The sequence below is a fragment of the Meleagris gallopavo genome, chromosome 3 (assembly GCF_905368555.1).
Source record: "Meleagris gallopavo chromosome 3, MGAL_WU_HG_1.1, whole genome shotgun sequence".
In the NCBI taxonomy this organism is placed as follows: domain Eukaryota; kingdom Metazoa; phylum Chordata; class Aves; order Galliformes; family Phasianidae; genus Meleagris; species Meleagris gallopavo.
Window position 1 is genome coordinate 43144417 of NC_139406.1, and position 26258 is coordinate 43170674.

The following is a 26258-nucleotide window of genomic DNA, read 5'->3' on the forward strand; positions in this document are numbered from 1 at the left end:
AGATTTGGATTAGACAAATGAGTAATGCTAATTTGTAGCAGTCTGGATGTTTTGATTATAAATGCATAACTGTTCTGCCACTCAGGATTAGACAAAAAGAAATTATTTATATAAATCTTGTACTTATACAGTGTGTCACTTCAAGAGGGAATCTATTGTTTAGTTCCTGCAGGCCAACAGTTACGTAGGTGCTACTGCTATATAAAGAAATCAGGGTTACCTTCTACAGTAAGTTACTTGACTGCTAATTAAAGGCATATGTAAATAATGAAGGTGTTTTTTGTTTTGTTTTGTTTTTTGTTTTAAGAAGTTAACATGACAGTTATGTGATATATAATATGCTTTGTACCTAATTTCCTTCATTCTCGTGCTATGTGGCTTGTTGGCAGAGAGCTTAAGCAATGTGGTAAAACAATTTTGTTCACTACCTAGGTACCAAACTGGAGGAGTTCAAATTCTTATGTTCAAGGTCGGAAAAAGTGTGTGGCATTATATACTAGGATGTCTTCTAGCAAGATTGTGGTTTGGCTTCTACTTTCCTGCTGTTGCTGGCTCAGTCTTCTGATTTTAAGATTTCATTTAAAAATAGCTTTTACCATATTTAATTAGGCTTTTACTTTGTGCTTAGGTGGGCTTGTTTTATAATGATTTTATATTTTAGTTTCTCAGTATTTATTTTAGCTTGCATGCTATTGAGAACACCGGTTTCCAGCAGTGAGGCCAACTTTCCAGAAGCGTTCAGTAGTTTCATGTGACAAAATTTGAGTGACCTATCTGAGATGCTTCATCCTCAGAAACATTTAGGACCCTTAGCTGTTATTGAAACCAAGTTCCAAGGAAGTGTGTTAGACACAGGTGCGTCAGCTCACACTGGATGTCAGAGGAGTTCCTTGAATGTGTTGCTGAACACATCCTCCTCCTGACTGTGTGAAATTGATTCTAAAATCATGATAATTACTCCTTTCGCACCTCTCAGGGGTTTGGTCATCTCAGCAAACTCAGAAGACTCATTGGTTTGCTTCTCATCCCCTCTGTGAGTGCACATACCTCAATGCATATCTAGTAGAGATCTGTATGCATTGTACTATTCACTGGTACTTAGATTAAGGAACCATTGCTTGCTTTTAAACTTCATTGCCAGTAGAACTAAGGAATGTGCCAACATTGGGGACTTTTAAATCTAAATTTAGAAGCTACTTATTTTATTCAGTATTTTTTTTTAAAGTATTTGTTTTGGATCTAGCCTGTGGCTTGGCAGTTACACACGGCATGCTTCAATGTGAGGAAATCAAATTTCAGAAAGGCTTGATCCCCAGAATTCAGTTTGAGAACTAAACTTGGGTTCTGCTTTTGGATACCCACACTCATCTCTTGGACTGCACTGCGTGCATGCAGACATGGGATCTAGGGACTGCCTCTGAGAGGAATATTCTTATAGAGAACCTGTCTCATCTGAAGAAAGCAATGCAATAATTAGAGAATTCAATAATGATCACAAAAGGAGAAGGTATGTAAAACTCCAGTGTTTCTAAGTAACATTAAAACAGCAGTACTAAACATCCTGCCTATTTCTTTGTATATATTTATATAAAAACATAGAATCATTAAGGTTGGTAAAGACCATCTATTCCAACCATCCACCTACCACCAATACTGACCACTAAACCATGTTTTGTAATACCACATCTAAATGTTTCTTGAAAACCTATAGGAACAGTGACTCAACCATCTCCCTAGGCATCCTGTTCCAGTGCCTAAGTACTCTTTCAGAAAATAAATTTTTCCTATTATCCAACCCAAACCTCCCCTGGTGCAACTTGAGGCCATTTGCTCTTGTCCTATTGCTAGTTATCTGGGAAAAGAGGCTGGCCCTCTACCTTGCCACAATCTCCTTTCAGGTTGTTGTGGAGAGCAATAAGGTCTTCCCCGAGCCTCTTCTTCAAACTGAACAATCCCAGCTCCTTCAGTCACTTCCCATAAGACTTGTGCTCTGGAACCTTCACCAGCTTAGTTACCCTTCTCTAGAAACGCTCCAGGATTTCAATGTCTTTCTCCAAAATTGAATGCAACACTCAAGATACAGCCTCATCATAGCTCAATACAGGAGGATAATCACCTCTCTGGTCCTGCTGACTACACTGTTTCTGATACAATGCAGGACACCATTGGCCTTCTTGGCCACCTAGGCACACTGCTGGCTCATGTTCAGCTGAGCACTGATTAACAGCCCCAGGTCCATTTCTTCCCCACAGTCTTCCAGTCACTCTGCCCCAAGCCTGTAGCATTGTCTGGGGTTGTTGTGGCCAAACTGCAAGCACTTGGTCTTGTTGAACTTCATCCCATTGGCCTCAGCCCAGCAATCCAGCCTGTCCAGATCTCTCTGACTGTCCTTTCTACCCCCAGGCAGATCAACACTTCATATCAACTAAGTGTCATCTGCAAACTTATTGAGGGTGCACTCAATCTCCTCATTCAGATAATCAGTAAAAATATAAGGAGCTGCAGCTGGAATATGAAAAATGTATTTGACTTGAAAGCCAGGTAGCGTGAAACATATCTGAAATATTTCTATTAAATACGAACATTTTGATACAATCCTATCTGGCATAATCTTTTCCACTGACTTCCACTTTCTCTCCCAGCTGTTTAGAAGTCTGAGTTTTATCCCATCTTAGGCTTTCTTGAGCAGTTGTGAGATTGTGGATCGATAGGCAAAGGCAAGTCTGAATTTGTCCTCAGTTCCTACTACCTAATGAATATATGTGAGAGATCTTGGGTGGGTAGTGCAGTAGTATCCCCATGTCAGAGTAGAAGCAAAAACAGCCTCACAAATAGTAGCAATGAGCATTTTGTAATTTTTAACACGTTCTTTGCTTAGCTGCATCCACATCACTGCATGTCATTGGCTAGAAGGAATCACATGCTTGTTTTCATTAGACATTTAATGGTTTGTTCCCAGAATGCTATTGAGATTTAACACAATGAAAAAGTAGTAGTCAGCTCTCCTGGGACATACTGCTCTCGTCAGTGAAAACAGGACATCTGGAGGCAGAGCATCAGAGCAAGGGGCAGGTGCTTTTGAGCTGATGCAGCTGGCTTTCGCTGGTGAATATTAGCCTTGACACACTTCCCTCTTGCACAGCTGGGTTACAGCTCTGCTCCCAGATACTCACTCTGTCTGTAGCTGAAGATAAGAGTACTAAGTTTGTCATATAAAATCCACGAGGAGGGAAATGTAATGTACTAGATTACATTAGCAACAGCCTTTTTTTTCCTTATATGAATGTTAATATTTATGGAGAAAAGTATGATTACTGCTTTTTTAGATTCACAGCCCACAAATCTATAATTTTCAAAGATGTGAAATTACTTAATCTTTTTCACTGAGAATATGTTCCTGTACTCCTGAAATTATTATTTTTTCTTATTTAAAAAAAGCATTCTTTAATAGGTGTGGTTTTCTAAAGCAAATCATACTGAAAATTGAATTGACAGGTCTTCATTTTCTTCCTGAAGTCATCATCCATGTTCCACAGGAAATTTCTACAGTTTGGCCAAACATTAAACATTAATTATTTAGTGCAGAAGAGAGGCATTTCAGAAATACTTGGAAACAGACTTGTACCTTATAGCAATTACGATCTCCCTGAGCTACTCTTAAACAAAGAGCTTTGTTCTTTTAAAGCAATTACCAGAAATTTAAAAACTTACAACAATAAAGAGAAATAGAAACACGCAGAGCAAACCATCTAATGCCAGTAAACTAAAAGGATGCTTCTTCAGAAAGTGATTTCTGTCTTAAGTAGTAGATGAATAACTGTTTATCTTACATGTGATCTATAGTACAATAAGAATAGACTTTACTCAAGCAATTTCTTCAGATGTAAAGAAAATGTTTTTTTTCTGGCATTTGCTACAACAGAAGACAGATACTATAAAACCTGAGCACCATTTCTTTGTTCTAAAATTGAAAATTTTTTGGTAATGTTGTCAATTGGACAGGTATCTTTTATCTTGTTCAACTGCAGTGACTTGAAAAGTTATTGTTATATCCACATACGTAACAGTTTGGGAGCTCTATGAGTGACAGCATTTAAGCATTCTTTCTTGGTTTCTATTCAGTATATTTCAGATAATTTTTGAGTCCATAGCTTTTTAGGGTTTGACAACATTAACTGGAATAAATGGGCTTTGGTCCCAACTCTTTCTTTGAAAGTCATTAGCTTTACAGTATACATTAGTGTTGAGGCATGTGCTTACTTCTGCTACTTTCTTTATTCTCCAAAATTAACTACAGTCTCACAAGGTAGATGGAGGTTCTGTGCTGAGTTGGCTGCAGTTCACTCGGGGATGGATGATAAGACATTTGCAGATAGCCCACCTAGTTAGTGGTTGTCATCATTCCATTAAACTGAGTGGTAGGGTAGGGTGCTCCAGAGCAGGGGAACCTATTCAGCGTATTTCCTCCTGGTGGGACAGGCATGAGGCACCCTACTGAAATACTGTACATACTTCCATATGGAATATTAAGCTCATAGGCATCTGTTTATAAACCAGGGTATCACTTGTTGCTCTACAGGTATTTAGGTTCAGTTTCTCCTCAGGTAATAACTTAACCTATGCTCCATGAGTTGGGCCACAGTCTTCCTTTTTATGTGACACAAGCACTGTATGTTATTTTTTAAAGCATCTTGTTTCTTTGCGTGCTTTTAGTGTTCATATAGTGCCAGGCCACAACACCCCTTGGGTCTGGCTTTGCTTCCTAGGAATTTTATTCACGCTGAAGCATCAGCTTTATCTAAGAGAAATTTGGGAGTATTAAGTACCCCCTGTATCCAGTCACAAATAACTTACTTTCTTGGCACTTATTTCTTCAAAACCAAATATAAGTCCATGCTGTTCTGACAGCTTCATTCTCACCTTTCTTCTCTTTGGCTCTGACTTCACTTGCCACTCCAAAAACTAATGTATATCCTACCTTTATTACCCAGGGAAACTAGTACACAAGCTGGCTAGAATTTCAAAATATATAGGGCAAGCTTAGACTTGATCATACTATCAGTGAGCCCAGAAGAACAGGCCATGTCTAGTCAGGAAGCTGTTCTTCATGCATGTACCGTGCAATGCAGTACAAGAATACAAGCCTGATCTGAAACAGTTACAAGCTTAGACCAAGACTCAGCAGTTACATTTAGAAGAATGAAAGGATGGATAGAGGGAGCACATAATAAGCCAACCAGGAAATACTACTAATTGCTCAGGTAGTAATACGCACTGTTGACTCCTTTACAAGTTTTTGGCAACATTATGTAAAGCCACAACTTTGTCGAAGAACAACTTTAGAAAGAGACCTGAGAGGCAATAAATGAATCTTTGTAGAATGTTCCTCTAACAGGACAGTAAAAGTTCTGAGAATCAGCTGCATGGGCAGTAATCCACTTTTGGTGCTAAACGCGATGAAGAACAGGTGGTGAAATCCACCTCCATTGAAACCACAGACAGCAGAAGCAGCAAAAAAAAAGTGCACGTCAGTGAAGAGATGTAGAGAGCTAAGAACATTAAAGATGAAAAGAATCACTGCAGCTGCTGGCTGAATAGCCATTACATGAGGTTTCTCATCTGATGACAAAAGAGATTTCAAGAAGAGAGCTGGAGTCAAGTACAGTTAAATCTCCAATGAATTTGTCGATATAAATCTTTACAAGATTGAGATCTTAATGGCTTCTCTATGAAATAGATTGTTAATCTTGCTTATGTTACACAGCTGTTCACTGAAGTTCCATTAGGAAATCAGAATTATTCTATTTGACTTATGCTGATATATTTAGGGCTATATGTTTTTTAATCTAAATCTTGATGCTTCTGAAGTTACATTCTAACAAAATTTCATATTCAACCAAAGTGATGTATTATGGATAAAGCAAAAAGACGCAACTTTATTACTCAGTTCTACTGACTTGTCCTGATCACTCTGTTTCCGTGATATACAAGTTCAGATAGTTATTTTCAAGTGCTTTGGACCAATTATTTGCATGTATATTGAAGCATAATTCACTATTTTGGAAGCATTGTTGACAGTACAATTCTGAATTCATATTTTATAGAACAACACTCTCTCCATGTACTCATCATTCTCTTGTGTTTTCTAATTGGCTTAGCACTCCCTTTCCTTTATTTGGAGACGAGGTAGCCATCCCAGAGCTAAAGTTAGATAGGCGCACTGGTAAGAAAGGTCTAGAATCATACAGAGACAGAAGATTAATACAGAGATAGTACTGAAGGGAGGCCAGACACAATACTAGGGCTGCCCTAAAAAGTAATGCCTCCTGTTTTATTATATTGGCCAATGAAATTGGATGGTGTGTTTGCTGACAAAGAAGCAAAATTTCTTTTGACAGGTTCCTGGCAATACCAGGTAAAGTATTCACAGATGGACCAGTAGTCATACACAGAAAGAAGAACTGAACTCATCCAGTTGGTGAAGGGGCTCTACTGGCCATATAGCACTCCTTCTAAGGAAGCAGCCCAGGCCCAACAGCTGCCCTCCCCTCAGTGGCTGCCCTTGCATGAGCCCAGAGTGGGTCCACCTCTTCTGGGCACATGGAGAGCACAGACGCAAACAGTGTGCCTGTGCTCCTTGGGCCAACCACACCTCTTCACCAGATGCTCAATCATCAGTTCAAACCCTGACCTAACAGTTCCTGTATCTAATGGTGTCAGTAGAGGTTAAATCTTTCTGCCAATATCCTGTTCTGTTTTGTTCTTGTGTGACAGATGGCAGCAGAGGGGCAGTCTGGCTAAATGGCACCTGACATTGAAGTTCATTTGAAGCAAATGTGTTGAGTTCTTTCATGTGGAAAAAATGTCATCTATTGACATTCGCTGGTACTTGCTGAACATTTATGGACACCAAACAGTGAATGTGAAAACAGTGAGGAGGTGGATGGCGTGTTTCAGCCTTGGTGACAGTGACATGAAAGACAAGCCACATTCTGGATGGTTATGCAGACTGTTATGAGTGTGATGTGCAGGCTCTTGTTCATCACTGGCAGATATACATAGCTAATTGTGGTGATAAACTATGGCAATATTGTATGAATTATAAAAATTTTATGCAACCTGTTAAGATTCTGTTCTGGTGGATTACTTTCAAACTAAAGCCAATTAAATTATTATATATTTTTAAATTCTGTTTTACTGGGCCTGTCAACAACGTCAACCCTGAATTTGTTAATATTTTATGGTTAAATTCTCAGCATTAGATTTTATTTCTTTATGATTTTAACATCACATTGAATCACTGTTTTGCCATTTTTGGACCAATGAACCTGGTGCTTCTAATTCTGTTCCATTCCAAACTACACAGGCAATTCTCATTACACCACTGTTTTTTCAAAAGAATGAATTTTAACAGAGTTGTTAAAAAAATTGAACTACTTTTATGCAAAAGGCTATCAAATAGTTTATAAGTTATAAAGGAACAGAAATATTACACAGTTCCATATGCATGTTCCATGTGTAACAATCTGGCTCTTTTATAAAAAAACACAAGCACCAGTGTTTTTTATGTTTAAATTACTATGTTCTCTGAGTACTAAAAATATTTATAATAACCTCACCACCACATATTGACACCATCATGGTGAGCTTCAATACTTTCACTATGTCTTAAAACTTCTGTAAATTGTGTTTTGTTTGGTAAGTAATTCCTTATGAAGACCTTGATTCCAGAAAGTATATTAACTTACGTTGTCTTGTGTGCCTCTCATCAGAGTACTTACCATTTATCTGTTAACTCAGTTCTAATAGCAATCTCTTTGTAAATCTCTTAGCAATATGAGAGTTTTCTAGATAATGTGTAACCCTTGTTTCTGGTATTAGAAACATAATGCTTAAAAAGAATTGGCTATGGAGGTGAATGATTGGATGTGATAAAGAAAGAAAAACAAATGCAATAATAATAATTTGTAGTTGTAATTTATTGCTCAATGTTTGACAATTTCTGGGAAGATTAACACTATTTAATATTTGCCAAGTGCAAATATAATTTAGCACACTAGCTGAGTGCCTAAGATGCCAGAATTCTTCATTCAGCCCTTGGTAGAGTGGAGAGCAGGAAGAAAATTCCAACCTCAAAATCAAAACTGAATTTTAATTTTCAAATTTTCAATGTGATTTTGGCTAGACAACTACATGTCAACTGGCAGAATCTCTTCCTCTGGTGGCTGAGATGCACCTGTGCCCCTTCCTGACACCTCCTGCATCTCCTAGGATGCAGAATCCCTTACAAAGGATTTCCTCCCCAGGATCATTCCAAATACTCTTCACTGTACTGCTTCTCTTTGCATGCTTTCCACATCAAAATTAAAAGCCATCCTGAAACAAAAATCTTATCATCTTGAATGTCCTTCAGAGACTTTTTCTCTTCAATTTAAATCTAAAGGTTACCAGACAAGGAAATGCCTTGCTGACTTCAACGTTGTACCTAGGAAAGGTCAATTAATGTTTGGCCAAAAACTATTTTAACAAGTTCATGTTCCTCCATAAACTCTGAAGTTTATGCTTTTGGTCTTCAAATTTAATGTTCTTCAATTTTACACAAAATAAAATGCAGTATTTTATTAACATAATCTTTATGAGGTCTGCTCTGAAATGGCTGCCGTCTGTAGGAAAAGCTCAGTTCAGTAGTGTGACAGAAATGGGTTTTTTCTTCTCTTGTAGAGCCCCAGAAACAAAATGTGTTACTCTGACAGCATTCAGTGACATCCAGTTTCCTCTTATGTCTGCAGTCCCATACAAAGACCTGTTTCTGCACTGTGAATAAACTGAAAACTTGAAAAGTTTTCTTGTTAGGAAGAAATGAACATTATGGTAGTCAGAACTGCAGTATGTGGAAATAATTACCATGAATGGCTTCAAGTACAATACAGTGTAGCTTGATATACAACCCTTGTAAGGCCCCCTCTGGAGTTGGTGCAGATCCAGAGGAGGGCCACTAAGATGCTAGAGGGCTGGAGCACCTTTCTTGTGAAGAAAGGTTGAGGGAGTTGGGCTTGTTTAGCCTGAAGAAGTGAAGGCTTCAGGGAGACCTCACTGCGGCCTTACAGTGCTTGAAGGGAGCTTATAAAAATATGGAGAGTGATGTATTATGTGGTCTGACTTTACATGGTAGGACAAGCCTAGTCCATGATTCTATGAGTCAATGGTCTCTTGAAAATATACAATATTTTAACATTAGGTTTTAAATCCTTTCATTTTCAGCAAACATAACATCCATTTTTCCTTCGAAGGAACTCTCCTTAACAACCCTTAAAACTCTCCTTTATTTAGTGTTTGAATCCAAACTCATCTTTGTGACTGTGGTGATGTTACTTGCTGAGGTATGGATCCCCAACAAGTAGGGTTTTAAGAATTAATAATTATAAGGACATTCATGGGTGTTAAAATGAAATAGTTAGATCTACATGAAGCCAGTCCTATAACAGGATATGTCAATCAAGACAGCTGAGTTTTGGGAAGCAGTTTGAAAGGACCTGTTTACCTGATTTTGAGACAAAGTCTTTATATAGAGTTCTTTATATAAATGTGTAGCAGAGAAAAAAACTAGGAAGTCTGTTCTTTCTGTTGGATTAACACTTATTTTTTTGGAGCATCCCTTAATTTCAGTTTAGTGGATTTTTTTTTCTATAATTATGCCTCATAATCCTGTTATATAGTCATGTTTAATTAGCTTTGAAGGGTTTTATGATTACAGCATAGTCCACCTGTCAGCGGCTGGAAGTACTAACAGGTCAGCAGAAATTTTACAGATATATTTCATATAATCCGTAGTCATCTTTTTTCAAAACTGAGGAGTCCTCATCTCTTTTTGTATGAAAGTTGTCCTATTCACAGCACTCTTCAACCTTTCCCTCTATTTCTATTATTGACTATTTGCTTATTAATGGCAACTGTGACTGGTTACTGGGAAGTGGATGCATTTCTTTTCTTAGTGGCATAAATAAGTTTTCTGTTCCCTTTTCTAATAGTTCCTAAAATATTCTTGCTCACTGCTGAGTGGGGAGCTACGGTTTTCAATTTTCAATTTACTACAAAACTTCTATTCCTGAGTTATAGTAATAATTTAGAATTCATCTTTTTCTATCAATAAATATTTTTCTCATGTGCAATACTTTGCTCTTACCACCACTGAACTCTGTCTGCCGTTTTATCTCCCAGAAATCCAGTAGAATGAGATTCTCCACAACTTCTTGCAGTTGTTTTTTGACTACCTTGCATACCTTTGTATCACCAGGAAACTTTGTCACTTTCCTGCTCATCTTCTTGTTCAGAGCATTCAGCAAAATGGAATCTTCAATATGGGAAAAAAGCACTCGGTAATTGAACACTGAACTATTTTTGGTCAAGAGCATTTATTGTTGAATCCACAACTTATTGGAAGTCAGACATTTTTGGATTAGAGAGATACAGTATCACAGAGTATACTCAGATCCTTTCCTTTCCTAGGTCTTTTGGATTGAGGGAGCAGAACTGGAACGCAGGATGCCTGCTGATCGGGAAGTGCGCTGAGATTTCTCCTACAGACTTAGATTCTAATTTCATTTCTAATTTGGAATGGCTCCCAGTGCTCTGCACAGCCTGTCTAAATGACAAGAAGGTAAGTCTTTAAAATAATAAACTGAATTAGAGATTTAATAGTCAAAGATGTTAACTTTGAAATGACAGCTGTGATTTGTCCTTAGAGGCATTGCATAGAATATTGTCTGCATGAGTGAAGAGGAAATTGCTAAGGTAACTCACTGCATTCCTGGAAGCTTTAATGAATACTTAGCCAATTTTACCTTTGAACTGTGGCACAAAAGCAGTCTTTGCAGCAGCCTCTTCACTTAGATAACAATGATGTGTGGCTGTAATGAGAACAGACTGAATGTGTTTTATAAATGTGGAAGGCCACGTGGGTGTCTGTTCTGAGATTGGGATACTTTGTTCCATCTTGATTCCAGGCAAGTTTCTTTCTTTTCTTGTAGGCAAGTCTGTTATTTCCCTAAGGAATAATTTGCACGCCATAGAAGCCCAAGTCTGATGGTGTATTCTAGCCAATCTGCATCATCGTGTGTTGTAGGTAAACATGTTTTCCTGATCTGAATTTGTCTTGCAGCCAGAGAGGATCAATGATAGCCTGACAATCAGAATGCCCAAGTTCCCATCTCTTAGCTGCATGTTTGCATTGCTCAGCCAGACATCAGGCTGCACAAGATCGGGAACTCAGGGTTTTGTTTGGGACGCAGCCATGAACTGGAGACAGAAAAGGCTCTGTACTACGGCTTTTGGAAGATTGTCTTGCTTTTGTAGCATGAGCCTGCTTTTAAGGAAACAGCAAGGTGGTTCCCTTTACTATGTCAGGGTTATGACATGCATAGTGGAGTGTACTCAAAGCAACTGGATTGAATTTGAATGCACTCTAGAAGGTGTTTCAGGAGTGAATATAAAGTGTTGTGGCTGTGAATAACTGTTCTGTTGTTTAAAGGTACTTAAGATCACTAAGATATGTAAAGAGTGGATGTTGGCTTCTTAGCACTAGCCGTTCCCACCTACAGATCTGCCTTTGTTTTGTTGCATTGCTTATATAGACAGTCCCCCAGTTTTAAAGGGTCTGCTAGAAAGCTGGTGTACTATAGGAGTCACTTTCTGGGTTTGGGAGTAATTTTGAAGAGAACAGAAAGAAGTTAGGTGTAACTTCAACACAGCAATGAGACTGCACAGACTGTGCACTCCCTGAATAAAAAGGACTACATCTAGATACTGACTATAGACATGCACCCCTCTTTAGAATAGATAACAATGCTGTCAACAAAGTGTCAAAGAGTTAAGTTTTAAATATATGGGAAGATCAGTGATAATTGTGACTCTGATGAGGAACTCTCAGTATTGTCTCTCTTGCTTCCTTTTTTCCCTCTTTCATACAATCTACTTTCTGAAATAATTTCAAAAGGCATTTCCCAGTTTATTTTGGAAGGATGGTGAGATATGAATTTAGCAGCTGGTTCAGGCATGTATTTCCTCTGAGATTTGGTCATTCATCTGTGAAATGAAGGTGTTACTTCACAAAGTTGTCATGAAGATAAATTTAGTAGAAGCTCTCTGATGTGCCGGTAGAGTTCCTGACTAATTAGCTTTGCTCATCTTCTCTCTCTCCTCAGGCATATTTTCTCTTTTTTCCATTTCTTCTTCACTATTAAATGGCTACTTTTACTGTTTGCAGTAGTGACAGCTTATTGCCATTCTAATAACTTAAAATATTTCTTATTTATTGTTTTTCAGATGTCCTTGTCTATCTAGTACTAAGTGGATATTGCTTTAACAGGTTTCTATTGTCTCTGTTGTCTGCTTGAATTTCTTTTAAGAAACAACACATCTGACACGTTGTCCTTGATTAAATAATGAATTTAAGGACTGGAGATCATTATATCGTGCATTAAGAACTGAATTTTCAAGCTGAGGTTCTCACTTTGCATCCAGGTTTCTTTCTGAAGCCTTCAAATAATTTAAAGTACACAAGTGCAGACTTTTCCTAGTCTTGCTTCCTGCTCATTGATCTGATTAGAGTCTGCCTTTGCAGACAGTTGAATCAGCAAATGTGGAAGTGCAGAAACTGCATAGATGTTGAGCTAGTTTTTCCACTGGAGAAATCATAAAGTTCTGTTGTGTCTCCTTTCAGGCTAGCAGGTTTAAAACTATACTTGGATTATTTTTGAGCTGAGACTGGTGTATAGTAACTTGTCTCCCTTCATCAGTCTGTCAGGAACTGCAGATCACCTTTGGGTAAAACAAGAAGAAAAAAACTCTGTAAGACATTTGTGTAGGAAGAGTTGGTGTAGACAACAGAAACTGACAGGAAAGGGATAAGGAGAAACTATAAAGTGATTTCAAATGGATGACTAACAACCCTGTTGGGGTACCTACTCTGCTGTAAAAATGGACATTGTGTCAAAAGAAAATTTGTGAAGACTGAGAAGTGGAATAAATTACCTACCCTCCCTCTCAAATGAGATGCAGAAACAAAACAATACTTCTTGTATTTAATGTGTAAGGCCTCACTAAATGCTTATTTGGTAACTTCATTTTATTTCTCAACCTACTTTTAACACCTGTTAAGTCCCACTTAGTCCCTTTGCATTAATAAGGAATGTTGCAAATAAGCACAATAATATTTATTAATAGGATCTCTAGTTGATCACTGTTCAAGTCTGACAGTTTCATATTAAGATAAAATCTCCTATAAAAAAAATCAATTGTTTACTAAAATATCTAGAACTAAGAACTTTTTAAAAAGAAAATAGTTCTTAAATAGAAGATTTAAATGTTGTCCTCTAGACTGAGTTATATGAGCATTTATGCAACAGCTTCTCTTGATATGTGGTGAATAGTACAACAGTGAATCACTTGACAGTGAATGCTTCAGCAATCCAAAGGCTCAAAGCCATAAATCAGGTCCTAGAAGCTCTGAGGCTGGACTTTTTTTTTTTTTTTTTTTTTTTTTTTTTTTAGTACTGAAAGATTATACTGTGCTCTGTTGTCTTTTTGGCAACTTTACTCTCTCAAATATTATGTGTCTGTGAGACACATCTGTCTTTCACTGCCAGGACTGCCCTGTTGCCTGCTGAGTTTGCCATGATTTGTTCTGACATCCTTGAACTGAAAATCTTTGCTTTCCAAGAGTGCCATCTGTCAACCTAGGGTTCTTTGCAAGGCCTTGGTGGCCGCTGGAAGGGAATCAGTTCTCCAAGTTGGAACCCCATTTTGGACTGATAAAACCAAGAAGATACATTACAGCATAACATGAGAGAGTCTTGCAGTGGGTATCTCACTCCTCATTGTTTGTATTTTATTTTAGATCTCTGGTAAACTGTGCCCTGTGTGTGAGTTAGGCTTGTCCCCTAGTTGTTTCAGCAAAGTAAGCTCTTCTGCATTTAAATACTCCCCCTGAACCTTCCAGTTAACCAGCACTGACCTTTTATGTGAGATCTAAGACTACATCTTGGTCCACTTTCTTGGAACATGGTCTACAAGGTTTCAGAAGAATGAAGCAGCCCCGTAGGGTCCTGCCTTTTATTCCAGGACATAACCGTATAGAAACTCCTGGTTTGGGCCTCTCTGTTTTGGACTGGATGTTAAAGGGAGAAGACCTACCTAATTCTTTAAAGGAAGAAAGAAAGCTGCCCCTATCTGCTGATGTCCTTCAGTGTTGCATTTCTTGAAGAAGTGTGGGATACTTGGATGTGGAAGTGGAGATCTCTGATGCTTTCTTGCAGCAGCCCTTGTTGTTTGGATTATCTTGGATGTGAGTGAACAGAAGGGGTTCACTCAGCCTTGAGAGACATAGATTTTTTTAAAAGACCATTGCAAAGCTGGCTCTAGATCCAACCAAACATATTTCAAACTCGAGACGAGATATCAAGAGCAGGCAACATTCAATATGTGCTACATCTTGGCAGAGGTGTTCAGGGAAAGGGGCTGCCCTTTCTGCTGCAGGATACAAAGACTGTAACTTTTGATGACTAAATGTCACAAAAGATAAGCATCTGCAAGTAGGAGACTTTGTCCTTCATCTCCTAAAAGGAAATGAAGTCTTGCAGAAGGTAATTGTATCAAAATATCACAACACACTCATCAATTTCATTTGCGTGAGTCTATAGGCACCTCTTGCAATTGTGTGCTTCCCTCTTCTTTGTTTTAACAGGTTCAAACTAATAGTTAGTTGTTACTGGGACTGTGGGGAAATGGCAACCCAAAGTAGAAATCTCTGTATTTTCCATTATGTCAAGAAATTGGACTCAGTGATCTTTGTGGGCCCATTATATTTTATGATATTCTATGATTTTATATGGGATGGAGATGAAACAGTAAAATGATAATACTCCATTTATGGTGTCCATGTATACAGACTCAGAGTATGGAACTTGTACTTTTCCAGCATTAAATAGAAACTTCCAATTTGAAAATACATATATTAAATGTTATGAAAACACAAAAATATAGATGGGCCGGCCAGGAAGAAACTGTATTCCCAGAGAATGCTTAGCTTTTTAAGCAGGGCAAATCACAAATCTCAATTTATTTTGTCCTTTAAAATGTGAAACATGACCAGCATTCCCAAAGAAAGAGAAAGGTATTAGTAAAAGGTCCAATCCAAAACATTCTGTGATTCTAAGTGAAAAGAGGGGAATAAATAAAAGATTATTGTGCATTGATTACTTTGTGTTTACTTCTGCTTTCAGCCATGCTCAAACTGTGTTGACTGTAATAGCAGTTAACAGATATTTTAAAAATCCCATTGTTATGCATGAAAACAAAACAAAGACCTCTTTTACTTACAGTATTTTATAATACATTTTAAAACCAATCAGTGACAAAGAGAAGGCAACTGATGTCATTTATCTTGTGGAAGGACTTGTGCAAGACCTTTAACATGATTCCCCACTATACCCTTATCTCTAAATTGGAGAGGTATGGATTTGAAGGGTGGACCATTCGTAGGTAAGAAATTGATTGGAAGGTCAGAGCCAGAGGGTTGGTCAATGATTCTGAACTGGTGAACAAGTGCAGGCTGGTGATGAGCAGTGTCCCCTAGGGGTCAGTCTTGGGACTGGTACTCCTTAACATCATCAATGATGTGATGATGGGATTGAGTGCACCTTCAGCAAATTTGCTGATGACACCGAGTTGATACAGCAGAAGGAAGGGATGCCATCCAGAGGAATGCTGATAAACTCGAAAGGTGGCCCTTGTGAACCTAATGAGGTTCAACAAAGCAAAGTACAAGGTTTTACACTTGGGTAGAGGTAAACTCAGATACATATACAAACTAGGAGAAGAAATCCTAGCCTTACAGAGAAGGTCTTAGGGGTCCTGGCTGATGAAAAACTGAACATGAGCCAGCAGTGTATGCTTGCAGCTCAGAAGGCCAGTGGTGTCCTGGGTTTCATCAGAAGAGGAGTGACCAGCAGGGTGAAGGAGATGATTGTCCCCCTCTACTCTGCCTAGTGAGGCCCAAGCTGGAGTACAAGTCTCAGGCCTGCAACACAGGAAAGACATGGAATTTTTGGAGAGGGTTCAAAGAAGGGCCATGAAGATGATCAAAGAGCTGGAGCATCTCTCCTATAAAGACATTCCGAAGGGCCTGCACTTGTATAGCTTGGAAAAGGTTGCAGGGAGACTTCATTGTGACCTTCCAATACTTAAAGAGAGTTTATAAATATGAGGGAAATCAACTTTTTACAGGGTAGATAGTGACAGAACAAGGGGGAATAGTTTTAAACTAAAAGAGGGGAGTTGAGTGGTGAGGTGCTGGAACAGGCTGCCTAGAGAAGCTGTGGGTGCCCTGTCCCTGTAGGTGTTTAAGGCCAGATTGGATGTGGTCCTGGGCAATCTGATCTAGTACTTGATCTAGCAGCTGGCAGCCCTGCCTGTAGCAGGGGAAGTTGGAACTTGATGATCCTTGAAGTCTCTTCCAACCCAAGCCATTCATGATTCAGTGATTCTATACTTTCTACTGGCAAGTTCTCGTGTTTAGTAGAGACACAGTCAGGCATGTAAGATGTTTTGTTTTGTTTTGTTTTAGCTAAGTTTTTAAAGGCATAAGGTGTTAACTTTATTCTGCCCTCCTGCTTTATGAAGGAGCCACACCTCTGAAACACAGTAACATCTACTGGCCTCTCCATCCCATTTGGAACTCAGGTGCTGTTTTCTACAATGAGGAAGTTAATTCTGCACAGCAAGATATCCTTTCAGATAAGATATGCACGAATAAGATATTTAATGCAGACTAAGCAATGCAGGAAGAATGGAGCATGTTTATTTGCTCATGACTGTGGAAGGCACTACAAATTCCATTAAAATAAATAGAGGAGAAATTACTGGATAATTTGGAATGCTAATGGTTGCTGTAGAGAGATAACATTTAAAGTATAATTTCCTAGCTAATTATCCTATCTATATGTTTCCTTTATAAGATACTTGAATTTGTACTGATACAAGAATGTACAGCATCATTAATTTTTATGGAAAGGGTTCCTAAATGAAGAAGTAGAATACACAATTAATAGGAAATCACAGCAGGGTGTGGTTCACAGATCCAATATCTATGATAAAACTGATGGCTTTTTCTATTATTTACCAAGGTTTAAACTTTGCTGCATTTATACTGCTGTATTCTCAACAACTACACCGACAGCAAATCACCCATAGGGCTATATGAAAATTGTTGCCTTGATGTCACAAGTCTCTTGTGCTTTAGTTAGAAGGTTAGATAAATTTTTGTTTCTCTATAGTCCCTGTCAAAAACATATCTTGCAGTAAAATTAATTCTTGTTAGTACTGTCTCTTTCACGTATCTGAGTAAGGTTTTATTTCAAATATCCTAGGGAAAAAATAATTGAAAAAAAATACTTGCTTCAGTTTTAAGATTTGACCTGACATTAAAAGGTTGCTTGGTAATGCTGAGTATGTTCAAAAGAAAATCTGTCAATTCCTGGAGTGAATAATGCAAATGCAATAGTTAAAAAAAGAATTTCTTAAAAGAACTTGGAAGCATTTAGGTGTTTCTGTGAATACCTCATCGCTCCAGTTTTCTTAGTTAAATAGCACGTATATTCAGTCTGCACTTGTAAACAAAGTCATTGCAGAAGATGTTCATTTTTAACTGAACGAAGAATCAGAAGCCAAAGACTTTTACCTCTATGCCTCCTTCATACCACTCACTGATGCCTGTTAAATTTCAAGAGTCAACCTTCAACTTTTAGGTTTAACTTCAGTTTTTCAAGAGGCTGTGTAATTTTAATAGGAACAGAGTGGCTTTTAGGAAGAGTATATATTTTTTTTAACTGTTGGGTGTTTAAAGACTTTAACAAGTCTGTAGCTCTTGTTTGGGAGTCATGTGTGTTGATAGTGGATGTCAGTTTCCTTACTACTAACCATTTATTTGACTCTGTCATTACCTCTTACCAAGGGTGTCAACTGAATACAGTCTTACTCAGGTTTTCACAATGTCTGTTAAAAAATAGAATAACACACGCTTCTAGGCTGAAAGCATCTGAGACAGTGTGTGTTCATTATTCACAGTTGGGGCATTTTCATTCCAACTTCATACAAACATTTCTTCAGAGCTGTCTTTTCTAAAATCATTCTCTTCCAAACTTATCCTACAGGCATAGCTATAACATAATTAAGATGAGTAGCAAATATTAAAATTACTGAATATATTATATATAAGACTGAGGAAGGTAAAACAGGTTTGAACCCATCCCCCAGCTGCCATGGTGAGTTACAGACCTCCACAAACAGCTGGTTTGCATAGGATGTTAATTTCTGTAGCATTTAGCAGTCTTGCTATGAAAAACACACTTTACATATCACTCCCAATTTCAGATTTTTCAACACTGAACAGTGAAGGAGTTTATATTGTTTCTGCTGCATATCCAAGTTAGACTAAATATCTTAAATTATATGCATAACATATTGCAGGGTAGAAGAGCATAGCTTGCACTTTGTGATCTATGATTTGATTTGCATGATTCATGGTCATGGATAATGTATTGATAAAACAAACATTTTGTTCTTCCAAATTACCATTATGCACTTAAATATTGGCATTATTGAATGTTTTCAGAATTCTCCATCAGTGGCCCAGCAAATCAAAAGTCTGATAGCATAATGATTTGAAATGTTTGTAGAGGCCTCTTAATGCAGTTTAAAATGTCAGTGGTAAAATATAGTGAAGAGAATTACATTTTTAAAACATTTCTGGCCCTGCACACATGGCAGGGCGGCACAGGCACTCTGACAGCTGCAGCACTGTAGATCTCTTCTTCCACAGTGTTGTTCTTTCTAACCTGGTGGGAGTCTCACACCAGTATGTAGCTTAGCTCCACCATGCTGCTTTCATTCCTCCTTCTCAAAAGAATGGGAAGGGAAAATAACACATAATCTTAGAATGGCTTGCTCATAGAATGAGCAGGGCTGCCACACACCAGCTCAGCTGCCCAGGGCCCCATCCAAACTGGCCTTGAATGCCTCCAGGGATGGGGCATCCATAGCTTCTCTGGGCAGCTGTGTGAGCACTTCACCACTGAGTAAAAAAGTTATTCCTAGGATCCATCTAAATCTCTCCCCTCTTTTAATTTAAAGCCATTCCCTCTTGTCCTATCACTATCTGCCAATGTAAAAGAAAGTCCCCCTCTTGCTTGTAAGCTCCCTTTATAGTGCCAGAACGCCACAATGAGGTCTCCCCACAGCCTTCTCTTCTCCAGACTGAAAAAGCCCAACTCCCTCAGCCTTTCTTCATAAGGGAGGTGCTCCAGTCCTCTGATCATCTTTGTGTTTCTCCTCTAGACCTGCACCAACAACTCTACATCCCTCTTGTGCTGGGGGCCCCCCAGGCTGCAGTGCTAAAGGTGGGGCTTCAGGAGGGCAGAGTAGAGAGGGGCAATCCCCTCCGTCTCCGTGCTGGCCATTCCTGATTCCATTTTGATGCAGCCTGCTGGCTCATGTTCTGCTTTTCTTTCAACAGAACCCCCAAGCCCTTCTCTGAAGGGCTGCTCTCAGTGAGTTCTTCTCCCAAAAGCTCATGGGTTTATATAAGAACAGGGACATCACTCAGCAATTACTGTCATAAGCAAAACAGACTCAGCATAGGCAGATAATTTATTGCTTATTACTAACAGAGAAGAGCAGTGAGAACCAAAGGCAAACTGAAACTCCCCTCCATCCACCCTCTTCTATCTTCTCCTCTCGAGCAGTGCAAGTGAATGAGGAATGGGGTCCGCAGTCAGTCCAGAGTCCTTCGTCTCTGCTGCTCCACTGTGGTCACTCTGCCCTTGTTCCACATGGCTCCTTCCCACAGGTGCTGTCTTTCCTGAACTGATCCTGTGTGTGTTTCCCTCAGGCTGCAGCTCTCACAGCACTGCTCCAACATGACTCGTACCATGGGGCCCACCCTTCAGGCACTGCTCCACAAGGATCTCCACCGGTGGCAGCTCTGGCCTGAGCCAGAGGTACCCACGGGCTGTGCCTCCTTCAGGCCTCATCCACTGCTGCCCCGCGGGCTCCTCTGTGGCTGCACAGGCAGATCTGCTCCACACGGTGTCCATGGGCTGCAATGGGACAGCCTGCTCCTTTGTGGGCTTCTCCTGGGCTGCAGGGAGCTGTTGCTGTGTGCCTGGAGCTTCTCCTGCCCTCCTTCTGCACTGACCTTGGTGCCTTCAGGGCTGTTCTTTCACATTCCTTGCTCCTTTCTCCCAGCTGCTGTTGCACAGCGGTTTATCAGTTCCTTATATCTGCTTTCCCAAAGGCACACCCAGCATCGCTCAGCTTGACCAGTGCTGGGTCCCTTCTGCTGGTGCTGGAGGTGACTCCCATTTGAGATGGGGCATCTTCTGGACTCTTCTTGCAGAATAGCCCCAGTGCTATAAAAAACTTTCCCTGTAAGACCAATCTTAGCCCAAAGCACCCATGCACAACTCACTAATTTTCTAGCTATGCAATTAAGCATGCAAATGATGTAGTGTATAATACATCTATTAAAGAAGTAGGGGGATAGTCCACTAAATGAATGGGTGAGGTCTGATCATCTCCTTTAAGGCTACACAAAAATGGTACCTGCTACACCTTCTCCCCTCCTCCTTACCCCTTGCAGGGCTGTTTCTCACACATTTTTCCCTACTCCTCACTGTTGTGCAGTGTTTTGCCCCCAGCCTTTCTCCAAGACCCCACTATCATGGCCGCAGGGCCCAACCATACCCTGTGGTGAGCCGTGGCCTAGCCTTGTACAGAAGCTCTGCAATCCTCTGCCAGCCTGGAGCACCTGCTCGCAATGCAGAAGGGGACAATAACAAGTCTTGGTGAGTGAAGATGCTTTTCCTGTGTTCTGTATGTAATATGGTAGAAAATATCTACTGTTGAGCCATCCTGCCAGCCTGAGACACTGACCCAGTGATTTTTGTGGTCTCTCTCCAAGTTAACTCTAGTATGGGTGGCAGATGGATGCTGATCAAATTGATGAACCAACAGTTGTCTCAGCATCAACAAGAAAGGAAAAAAATTTCTTCACAGTATTTGCCCCAACAGCCCCTTGCTTTGTAGATACAGGTTTAGTAGCAATAGCACTACAGTGAATGTACCTCAACATAACAAAGAGCCTTTAAAATACTGCAAGATTTCCCCTTCCCATGCAGAATGCATAGTGCCTTTTTGCACTGATAGACCTGGTACACACAAAAGCAAAGTCTTGCACTTAGGAAGCTACTAAGTTGCTTTTGTCTGAAGCAAGATCTGAATGTGTGATGCAGTGCTCCATTCTTCTGGGATACAGGTCTTGTTAGCCACCAGTGGATTTACTATCTATCAAGTTCTGGAGAAGAGGAGGCTCAGAGGAGACCTTATTGCCCTCTACAATGACCTGAAAGGTGACTGTAGTGAGGTGGGGGTTGGCTTCTCCCAGGTAACAGTGATAGGACGAGAGAGAATGGCCTTCAGTTGTGCTGGCAGAGGTTCATGTCAGATACTAGGAAGAACTTCTTCTCAGAAGGAGAGGTGATGCAGTGGCACAGGCTGCCCAGGGTGGAGGTAGAATCACCATCCCTGGAGTCATTCAAGAACTATGTGGATGTGGCACTGAGGGACATGGTTAGCAGGCATGGTGGTGATGGGCTGACAGTTGGACTAGATGATTTTAGTGGTCTTTTCCAGCTTTGATGATTCTATGATTCTAAATTCTTTCAGCACCGGGACAGTAAATGTAGAATGTCCATGTAGTCTACACTGAGAAGCCTACAAAGGTCCAGGAAAGGGCAAATGGTTAATGCTATGAGTATGTCCAAAATATCCACAGACTGTGTGTATTGGTACAGAAGTGATTACAAAAAATGTGGAATGCACTCAACAGTGGCTGGTGCTGTTAGAGAATTTCTGTAATTTTAAATGCTGTAATATTTAGGGATGGGTAAGCTGGTTAAGACCACATACGCATCTAACCTAAACATTTGGGGTTTGAAGTTGTTTGTTTAGCTTCCCTGGGCTACTCCCAGTTTTCATACACTCCAGCACTTCCCTGTTGGGACAAATCCAGGAGGGGAAATATCAAAACACCATGAGAGAGGCTGTTCTGTGAAGTTGGTGGCCTCATGCCAGTGACTTGTTAACCTAGCAGCTAGATGAGCCGTGGTCAGAGGTAATGCATCAGTATAATCCACAATGAGCACCTTGTTTTATGGCTCTGCCCATTTTTTCTTTGCTGGTCAGCTGTTGGGACTCAGAGATGGATCTTGACTTAACTCAGAAAACACTACTGAAAACTCAAATAGCAAAATGCAGTGTAATATTGATTATTGTAGGAAAATCCAGAATTGAAGACTAAAGGGAATGAAAGTTATGACTCAAAATACAAGTATGTCTATCAGAGGCAAGCTCTTGATGTACTGTGACAAGTGTATCTCATTCTTCAAAATGAGTCGCCTTTATATATATCCTTTACATATACTTTATCCTTTCACATATGAGGAGATTGAAGCATTTTCTTGTGTGTTTTGAGGAGCTGGACTACTGATGGGACACAGATGAGTTAGAGACTGTTGTCCAATATTTCCCGATAAAACAAATTCATAAATTAACACCGGAGCAAAGAGCATTCTCAGAAGAATAGTTTATTTTACGTATTAAAAGGCAGAACAACACCGAAGTGCCTTTCTTTATTCTCGCTTTGAAAAAAGGTGAAGAAAACACTTTTCATAACTGTACTCCAACACAAACCATCTGTATTTTTGTATTACTATCTCTATGTATGCATTTACAGAGAAATATGGAGAATATCAACTACTCAAGGAAATGTTGTATGACTATAAAGAACAAGTGATTAACTTATTATGGTTTTGATGCTCTTGAGACACCAGCTAGTGCCTTGTTGCTGTATTTTTCATTTTTACTAGACATCATTTCCCTCTGTGCTAGTAAAAGACTGCTTCACTGAAATCTTTCTTAAGGACAAATCTGATCTAAATTCCTTTGCTATCATTTTCAAGACCGTGTGAAAGACTTTTTTTTCTTCTAAACAAAAAATTTCTCATTCTTCTGGTGAAGGTGTACGCTGTGTCTGCAGGCTTTGTGTGTAGTGTAGCTGTCTGCCAGTTACTCTGGGTACAACAAAAGCTCTGTGTAACTTTTGTTAACAGCCACATGTCAGGACAACAACTGCAGTTTATTAACAGAGAGACAAAGGAGAGAAACTGCAGGAGCTCATACTACCCTCATTACTACCCAGTCAGGAGTTGGAGCAGTTCCTGCAGCATCCTAAGAGATATGACCCCCCCTTCTCTCTTGTGGCAGTTATCTCTTTTGTTCTCATCTCTAGGTTTGTTTGTTAGAACTTCTGTTTTGCTTGCTCTAAAGTGCATATAATGTTTTATTAGCATAGGCACATGTTTATAAAAAGCATATCTCACAGGCAGATGAAAGTTTTGTGATGATTATTAGTTGCATAGATAATGTAGTACGAAGGCTGCTCCAAAACTAATGCCTCCTATTTTGTTATGTTGGCCCATGACATCTGAGGTGGATGTTGGTTTGTATGGCAGTAGATGTTAAACCTTCCTACCAGTATTCCATTATATTTTGTTGGTGTGCGACAGATGGCAGCAGAGAGGCAGTCTGATGAAACAGTGTCTGACATGAAAGTTCGTTTGAGTCAAAGGTGTGTCACTGAATTCCTCCATACAAAAAATTGGCACCCACTGACATTCGTCAAAACTTGCTGAATGTTTATCCACCAAACAGTGGATGTGAGCACAGTCAGGCAGTGAGTGGTGCATTTCTGCAGTGGTGACAGCAACAGTAGGTCACTTCTGCTGGTGAGATTGTTATGAACACAGCATGGCTCTTGTTTGTTGATGGCGAAAATGTATAGCTAATGGTGGTGACTGTTGAAAAAGACTGTTTTGTAGTTGAGAATTTGCTCTGTCAAATAGCGTTATTGTGCTCTTTGTGTTAGTTGTCGTTTCCATGGAAATAAATAGGAGGCATTACTTTCAGAGTGAAAGCTATTCCTGCTTGATAGCACCAGAGAGTGGGAGCTGGAAGAATGTCTTCAAATAGTAATGAATGGAAAAGGGAAAAAGAAGACAGTGAAGAATGCACCACATACACCCACTCTTGTCTTCAGTATATCTCATGGTAGAAGAGAGTGCTTTCTTTTTCATATTTTTTTCATTTCACATACTAAGCAGAATCCGGAAATCCTGATGCTATTAATCGCATGGTCTAAGGCTGATACTGTTTAACCACAAGTGTCCAAAATTAGGTATCTAATTGTACGAATAAGTAATGGATTTAAATTGTATTTGGAAGTATTCATTGCTTGCAGGTCTTTTTGGAAAGAACAGAGATAGAGGAAATAGACATTCAGCTTGTGGAAGGAGATTAATTCTGAACAGATCTAAGTTGGATCCAAGCTCCATCCTTGGTTTTTTTTTGTATTTTTTTTTTTTTACCCCATCTTCACAAGAAAATCTCTTACCCAAGAGGTAGGAATGGTTGTGATTACCTTCTCATTTCTTTTTTTTTCCTCTCTTCTCATTTCTTTTTTTTCCCTCTGCTTTCTATTTTGTAACTAAGAAACCATTGTGCCCAGACACTCCTGTTTAAGCTTCCTAATCCCCCTGAATATATCCAACTGCAGGTAAGTGCCAAAATACAAACTGTTTTAACACTTTTATTTTTCCCTCTCCTTTCATCTGTTCTTTGTGTCTCCATATGCTGTTCTGAAGTTTACAAATCTTTATATGGGGTCATCTGTTAATTGCTCCTGTGGTACAGGCCTCACATTTGATCTAAGGACATTGCTTATTTTATGACAAAGCTTATTGTTTGCTGAGAAAAAATAAATACCAAGGCTGCGATTATAGGATCTTCATTCCTTTATGGGCGCATCTTGGGAACAGATGTGAATGAGCAATCAGCCATGTCTTGTCATTTGAGATGTGGCACAAAAGCATGTTTTGGTATAAACCCTTCTACATGTAAAGTCATCCTGGAGTAAAAATAGACTGACCTATGCTACAAAACGACTTTTTATAAAGACTCTTCTCCAAAAGTACAAAAATACTCCTTTGCTGTGGGTTAGCCCTGGTTGGCAGCTGTACACCACTGTCCCTTTATTGCATTGGGTCAGTAGAAGGGGAAAAGAACAGCAAAACCTAAGGGTTGAGAGAAAGACTGTTTACTAAGCAGAGGAGAAGTAGAAAAGAGACAGAAAACAAGTGATGCAATCACACATCACCTTTCCATGGGCATATTGATGCTCACTCATCTCCATTTTATTTCTGAGCATGACCCCATGTTGTGTGAGACATCTCTTTGGCCAGGGTGGGTCAGCTGTCCAGGTTCTGTCCTCTTCCAGCAATTTGTGAACCCTCACTCTCCTTGTTGGCAGGGCAGTGTGAAAAGTAGAGAAGGCTGTGACGGTGTTCAGCAGCAGATGTTTTGGTCACAAATCCAAGGCATAGCACTATACAGGCTTCTACAAAGAACATCAACTCCACCCCAGCCAGACCAAGTGAGATCGCTTTGCACACCTCTACCATTAAATCTGCTAATGTTTTCTCATTCACCTGAGAAACATGGAGCACATGAGGCTGCTTTTCTAACCTTTAGCACTATCTAAAAGTTGACATACATATATTTTTTTCCATTCACTAAATAATATGAGAAATATTAATTATTGTTTTTTTTTAATTATTATTTCCTGACTTTTTTTTTTTTTTTTTTTGAAAAGTGGTGGTATGCTGCTACTGAAATCCAAAGTTTTGTGTAATGTCTAAGGTACTTCGCATTTGTAATAAGAGTTAAGAGAACTGGCTCAGGCAGCACTGTGTAAACAGTGTTTAACAATGAGTTCCCATAGTGAATCAAGGCAGGATTTCTATGCACCAGTGGTTTGTGTTTTCTCTTACTCTTGATAAAAATGGAGGAGGCACCCTGAAAATGAATTCTTTATACTTCATACAAAAGAACTTGTATTCATATCTTGCTGGAAACTGTAAATCTTCATTTCTATGCCTCCCTGCCTTGCAATTTTTTTTATATTCATAAAACAGTACAGCATACAACTTCTCTTCTTTCAAAATAATAAGGAGTATCCACAACTGAGATATTGAAATATATGGAATATAAGACTGTTTTGAAAAGTTGGGTTCCTGTACTTTATAACCCAG

The 26258-nt window shown here is 39.3% G+C and overlaps 1 protein-coding gene and 1 long non-coding RNA gene across 3 annotated transcripts in view; both read left to right on the top strand.

Moving 5' to 3' along the window:
- LOC146544682 (uncharacterized) overlaps positions 1-11784 on the top strand; it is a 67361-nt gene extending 55577 nt beyond the window's left edge. The window contains exons 6-7 of the mRNA XM_085220759.1: positions 10507-10657; positions 11028-11784. The gene's annotated coding sequence lies outside the window, so the exon portion shown is untranslated. The remainder of the gene's footprint in view (positions 1-10506; positions 10658-11027) is intronic.
- A 6266-nt stretch (positions 11785-18050) lies between these two features.
- LOC146544683 (uncharacterized) overlaps positions 18051-26258 on the top strand; it is a 59271-nt gene continuing 51063 nt past the window's right edge. For both annotated transcript variants that reach the window (XR_014882424.1, XR_014882425.1), the window contains exon 1: positions 18051-25866. This is a non-coding gene — a long non-coding RNA (uncharacterized LOC146544683). The remainder of the gene's footprint in view (positions 25867-26258) is intronic.